The 6,000-nt window shown below is 48.3% G+C and overlaps 1 long non-coding RNA gene and 1 pseudogene across 1 annotated transcript; one reads left to right on the top strand and one right to left on the bottom strand.

Moving 5' to 3' along the window:
- Window positions 1–384: 384 nt before the first annotated feature.
- LOC140214438 (uncharacterized) lies at window positions 385–1,118 on the top strand (annotated as a pseudogene).
- Window positions 1,119–2,050: 932 nt separating this feature from the next.
- On the bottom strand, window positions 2,051–3,492 carry LOC140214430 (uncharacterized). The gene is made up of 4 exons (XR_011891364.1): window positions 3,112–3,492; window positions 2,579–2,752; window positions 2,428–2,520; window positions 2,051–2,354 (listed from the first exon to the last, which is right to left on the bottom strand). It is a non-coding gene; the product is annotated as an uncharacterized lncRNA (long non-coding RNA).
- Window positions 3,493–6,000: the final 2,508 nt, after the last annotated feature.

Genomic DNA, 6,000 nt, shown 5'->3' with positions numbered 1-6,000 from the left:
TTGTGACAGACGGAACGGTACTTGCCAAGCGCGTCTTCAAGGTGTCCTGTCTCTACGAGAACGATGCCAATCCGAATCCACAACATACCGGCATTCCCATGCATACCACAGCGCAGCAGCGCCAGATTTCCCTCTAGGTAATATGGTGAGAAACTCTATGCCGGCCGCAGCTGAGGCGTGCGGTAGGTCTCTTCGATTTGGCTTGCACCGGCTGCACTAGTTCTGAAAAGTGCCGCACCGGTGCCAAGTGGTGCTGCGAGCGTGCAGCGCCGGTTCAGGTGCAGCCACAGATGGCCACAGCCAAAACGAAGACGCAAGTGCAGACCTGCTTTGAGTTCTGTGTCTACGTTCGCAACGTGTGCGGTGTCTGTTGCAAGTGTTAGTCAAAAAACGACCGTGATGGCGCTTGCACTCTTCGAAGCTGCCATGGAACTGCTAGACCCTGACAGCGACGACGATTTCGACGACAGCGATGGCAGTAACAGCGACGAGGAGTTCGACGACGTCTGCGTTGCGGTCGCCTGCGCGTTGGTGCGCGAAGATGCCATTCGTGTGCCTGGCTACGAGGAGGTTGTAAACAGGTACCAAGAGTACGAGTTCAAAAGGCTGTTCAGGCTATCCAGGGAAACGTTCGACTGGGTCAGTGGCAGATTCGGGGTTTCGGCTTTCTATCCGAGCGCAGTTCAAGGCCGTCCACAAATATCTGCAGAAAAAACAAGCCTCATAGCATTGGTGTACATCGGGTCACAAATGTCGATGTACGCCATAGCCGACAAGTTCGATGTTACTGAATCATCCGTGCACGCTTGCGTGACACGGGTCATTTATTTCCTGCACGCTATTAGCGGTGAAGTAATATGCTGGCCCAGTAGCGTGGAAGTGAACCGCATCAAAGCCGGTTTCCTCGCCAAGAGCGGTGGTAAGGGCCCGAAGAACGCCATCGGCTGCATAGACGGGTCGCATATCCAGATCCTAACCCCCAGCGAATCGGCACAGTCTTACTTTAATCGAAAGAAGTGGCCGTCCATCAGCCTCCTATAGGAATATGTGACGACAGGAACAAGTTCCTGAATGTTTTCATCGGCTTTCCGGGATCGGTGCACGACGCCCGCGATTAGAGACTTTTAGCTTGTACGCTATTCCGGTAAACGGGAGCGGTTTGGGCGGATTACCGGATGGTCGGGGCGTAAACGTGAGCGGTGAAGCCGCCTGGTGTTGTAGAGCTCAACCAGACAAACGCATCGCTAAAACTGCAGTAACTCACCATATCCTGCTTCGCCACCCGTGCAAATTTTTGGCAGCGGCGTAATTGTGAACACGATTACGCCACTGTCGAAAATTTACGCCAGCAGCTAAGCAGAATATAGTAATTAGCTCTGTGTTTGTGTGGTTGAGCTTTGCGCCACCAGCTGGCGCCACCAATCTGGCCGCTCACGTTAACGCCCCCGCTAAACCGGAAAACCGCCCGCGCTTGCCCGAATACCGGACACGCTAAAGGTCTCTATTGGAAAGCCCGTTTTTCGAACGTGCAGCCTCGCAGTGTGGCGAGAACTACATTCTTGGGGACAGTGCGTACCCCTTGATGCCTTGGTTAATGACACCTTTCAGGGACAATGAGGGCTCTTTTCCATCATGGAAAAGAAACTTCAATAGACGACACAGTCAACAAAGAGTGTCAATTGAGAACACTTTTGGGATGCTTAAGCAGCGCTTCAGGAGATTGTACAATGTGGACACCAAAAGTGTTGCACAAAGCTGCTATATTGTGATGGCCGCATGTGTTTTACATAACCTGTGCAATGATGAGAGAGACTTCCTCCTGGACATCATGACATCATTGCCACAGGAAGAAGATGTGGGCAATGACGACTCTGAAGGGGACTTCGACTGCAGCCTGCCTGACTACAGCCGGTCTCTCCGAGAGTTTATTGCCAAAGAGCAGTGCTAGCCTGATATCTCAAGCTCTGCGATGGATCGTGATAGTAGTGTTTTTCTTAATATAGTGCCCCATATATGAGCAATGTCTTAGCAATGAAAGTGGAGCATGTAGTGCTGTTGTAACACAACTTTATTGTTCACTAGATGTACTCTGCTGCTTAGCAAATAAATCTGCTAGACGGTCAAACTGAGCCATGCGTTCTTCATGCCGCTTGGCCTTGGCCTCTTCCCATTTCTTGCGAGCTTCAAATTGCTCTGCTCTCGCCTCCTCTTGCTTTTTTTTTGCCTCACCAATTTTTTCTATAGCTTCTAAGAGGGGAGCAAGCTTAGAACGGCTGTTTCGCTTCCTCTTTGGGGCTCTGTCGCCCTCTGTTGGTGCTGGTAGGTCCTCAGGCTGTTCACCTGTCGTGCTTCCCCTGTTTAAAATGTACACATATAGATGCCACATCACTTCCACCGCTTTGCGTTAACTATATGTAAATCTCTCACCCTGTGTTTCCACTTGACAGGATTGTTGCTCCGGGCTCCAACAGCAATGTGGGGTTCACACTGTGCTGTTTTTCGAGTATGTCAGCCAGCTCTCTGTGTGATGCACAAATTATTAAAACACTGAACAGGCCAAGAAACAATTGCAACTTACTGCTCGTGTTCACAGCTCACACGGTGGTGCCCAGACGAACTGTTCTCTTTTTTTTATTTTTTGTAGGAACGGTCCAATGATTTCCATTTATTTTGTACTTGAGTGGCAGTGACGTTGCAGCTGAACTCCTCGTTCAAAAGTTCTGCAAGTTTTAGCCACAAAAGCTTTCTCGTTCTAAACAAAAAGAAAGCATAGCTTAAAGCAAAACAGATACTTAAACGTTTTCGCAGTGGCACTGGCCATGTCTTGCATGCAAGGCTGCACAGTATTTTAGTATTTTTATACGTGAAGTTTGCTGCTACCAGGTATTCTATTATCAGAATATTTGAATTTCAGCTGCCGCATACTGCAAGCACTCAGAGTGGGATGAAAGTATACTAAGCTGTAGGGAACATATACCGCGGGGTAATGGAAAACACTGCAGCAACATTGACACTAGAAATTCGAGAAACTATGGCCAGTGCCACTGTACACTACATAAGTACTTTTCTCTCTTGCACAAGCTGTTATTTTGAACATGAATGATATCGTACCTTAAGGCTCTACTTCTTCCAACTAAGTCCTTCATCTCCGAGTATTTGGAGATGAAGAACTTTGTTTTGCGACTACTCCAGAGTTCTACGTCCTCAGCGGATGCTTCAGGAGTGGCTAGCGGGTGCCTATCGTCACTGTCGGCGGCGGAAGCGGGCGTCGTAGGCTGCGCTGGAATGGGAAAGTCCTCATCGTTGGCCGCGAACCGCAGAGTGACACACTGCCCGTCTGCAAAGACCAACATTTGAAATGTCTAAGCAGCACATCACGACATCCCAGAATTACAAGTGGTACCTGAAACAAGCGACAATCGCAGTCTACCGCTAATAAGACTCCATCTGACAGCTAACCCCGTGTTTCTCGCCACCATGCAGCTAGCTTCACTTACCTGATGCCTGGTATACATAACCCTCCGAGGTCTCCATGGCCGAACCATCCTGGTATGGTATGGTATGGTATGCCTTATGCGATGGCGCACACCCACTGTGGGGGATTGGCCAAGATTTGGGTGAAATTAGGCTATCTTTATTAAAATACTAAAATTGGTAAGGCTAACTGGAGAAAATGAACAAAAATAAAATGTTTAAGAATTCAAGACAATCTCTTTGTAGCACTTATAAAATCCTCCACGGTTGAGCAAATATCCCTGTGGCACTTTCCAAGAGAGGAGGCTCCTAGAGAAAGGATATTTATAATAGAAAAGCTCAAACCAAGCTGTGTAAATCTTGATTCTAGATTTTTTCTTAAAGAAGTGAAACGGTGGCAGAATATGAAAAAATGATCTATTGTTTCATCTTCTCCACAGACTGGGCACAGAGGGGAGGGCACCAGACCAGCCCTGTGACGATAGAAGTTTAATTTTGGTATTCGACAACGTAATCGGGTAAAGATGACTTCAGTTTTTCTGGTGTTGAGAAGCAGTTTAACTTCCTTCTCGACACCCTGGAGAACGAGCTTCAGCGTCGTCTGCTCACGGTTGGGTGGGATGTAGCGCGCCATGCCTGCACTTTCTCGGCACCTCTCCTCGAGCTGGTGAACGGCGGCCGAGAACCTGTGCAGAACTAGGCCTGCACCTTGACAAAACGAGGGAAAAAGTGCAGAGGGCGCGCGCAGCACCGGAAAAACGAGGACGACGGTGCTGCACCCTCTCAACCTGATCCTAGGTGCCTAGGGAAAGCATCGTTTAGGGATTTTTGAGAAGGCGCGATGCTGGCGCCGAGCGACGCCGTGGCGTGTTCGTTCTCTGGACCGCGCGTTGTTCAACATTGCTCATGTGATTTTACGTGCGTTGCTTGTGTGTTGGTTGTAGGTTCTGTGTTACTTGGCGGAAAGCCGTGAGTAGTGGCGGTGCGGCAGTGCGGCTTTGGCCTCGGTGAGCTCTGGTAGTACAGAATCTGCGTTGTGTGACCCGTGCTTTCTAGAGAACCCGGCGGTGGTGACAATTGAAATATCGAAGTGGCCTAGCGCTTCGGCAGCGAAGTTCTGCGAACCGCGATGTGGCGTCGCCGTGTCCGACTTTGCTTAACGGACATCGAGGGATGTGCTGCTCGCTGCAAGTCATGTAAATGCAACTGCGTCGACCGCTCACTGTTCAGCGCTGAGTGCGTGTTTGGTGTGCTGTGCTTGAAACGAGTGGTGCAGCCGTGCAGAGGGGGTGGCGAAGGAGCAGAGTGACTTAGGGGCTCCGTTTGCGTGTTCACAGACATGTGCTCCCGTCTTGGTCTCAGCGGCAGTCGCGGGATTGTGGTATGCTAGCTCCTTGCCTAGTATGAAGTTTACGACGCTCACACACAGCATGTTCACGTTTTTCCGCGCTATATGTCATTTGCATGACGGCCGAGTTGAAAACGAGACGTATGTTTGTGTTCTTTGCGTTTCTGTGTTGTAAATTACGTTCTATTGTGGAAGTTCTGGGAGTCTTATTACGCAAGGAGTGCGAACGTAAACATAAACACATGTCTGTGTGAATCAGCTACCGTATGTTGCGACGCTCTTCCGTGTGGTAGACTGATGCATGGTGCGATTTTATTGCTGTACTGTTCTAAAAACCACTTGTTTATTCACTCAATAAAGATGTACGGCTTCTTCGCCGCAGTACATTTTAGTTACGCGGTGAAGCATACTAAAAGTGGGAGGGGTCCGCTATCAGCCAGCATAGTATGTCCACTTAGGCGACCTGAGAGGCCGCGGGTGCGCGAGTGTATAATTACAGAACTCTTATTATGTCCAGTGACAGTGGCCCCTTTTCACTTTTAGTATGCTTCACCGCAGTACATTGCTTAGGCTTCACCGCAAAATAAAAGTGTATTGCAAAAAAGATAATCTTAAAAAGCCTAATTATGCAACGTTTCTTTTGTAGCTTGCTTCACCGCAATACAGGGGTGTAAATAAGCATCGTGCAGTAAAGCATACTAAGAGTGGAAACTGCACATAGGTTTACACTGTGCTCATTACTTTCAATTGTGACATAATTTGCAAGTGCATCTGTGCTCGTGGTAAGCTTCATTGACAATTCTTTGTACATTACAAATTAATATTGCAATGAAGCTTAACTAAAGCACATTCGCCATTATGGTACGTGTTATTCACCTTCAATGCAGGAGCACAATGCGGGTTCTTGCCCCTGCTTTTGGCTGGACTGCACATGCTCTTTGAGAATTGATTCATTGTTCATAAGTGCACTAGTACTTTACTCTAAACTGGAGGGCTCAAGTTGATATGAAAGCACAATTTTTATTAAGGGGAGAGGATGTTGCCGAGATGGTTGCAGCACAACCTTTTTTTCCTTCCAGGCACCTTTTCTATTTAAAGCTTCCATTGCAGTGTTTCGAACCTCTTTGAACCAGCACATAGTGTATATAAATATTGGACACTGATTGGGAACATCACCT

Source organism: Dermacentor andersoni, unplaced genomic scaffold, assembly GCF_023375885.2.
Source record: "Dermacentor andersoni unplaced genomic scaffold, qqDerAnde1_hic_scaffold ctg00000044.1, whole genome shotgun sequence".
Classification (NCBI taxonomy): Eukaryota; Metazoa; Arthropoda; class Arachnida; order Ixodida; family Ixodidae; genus Dermacentor; species Dermacentor andersoni.
The sequence above is the reverse complement of the archived record's forward strand: the minus strand, read 5'-3'. Positions and strand labels throughout refer to the sequence as shown.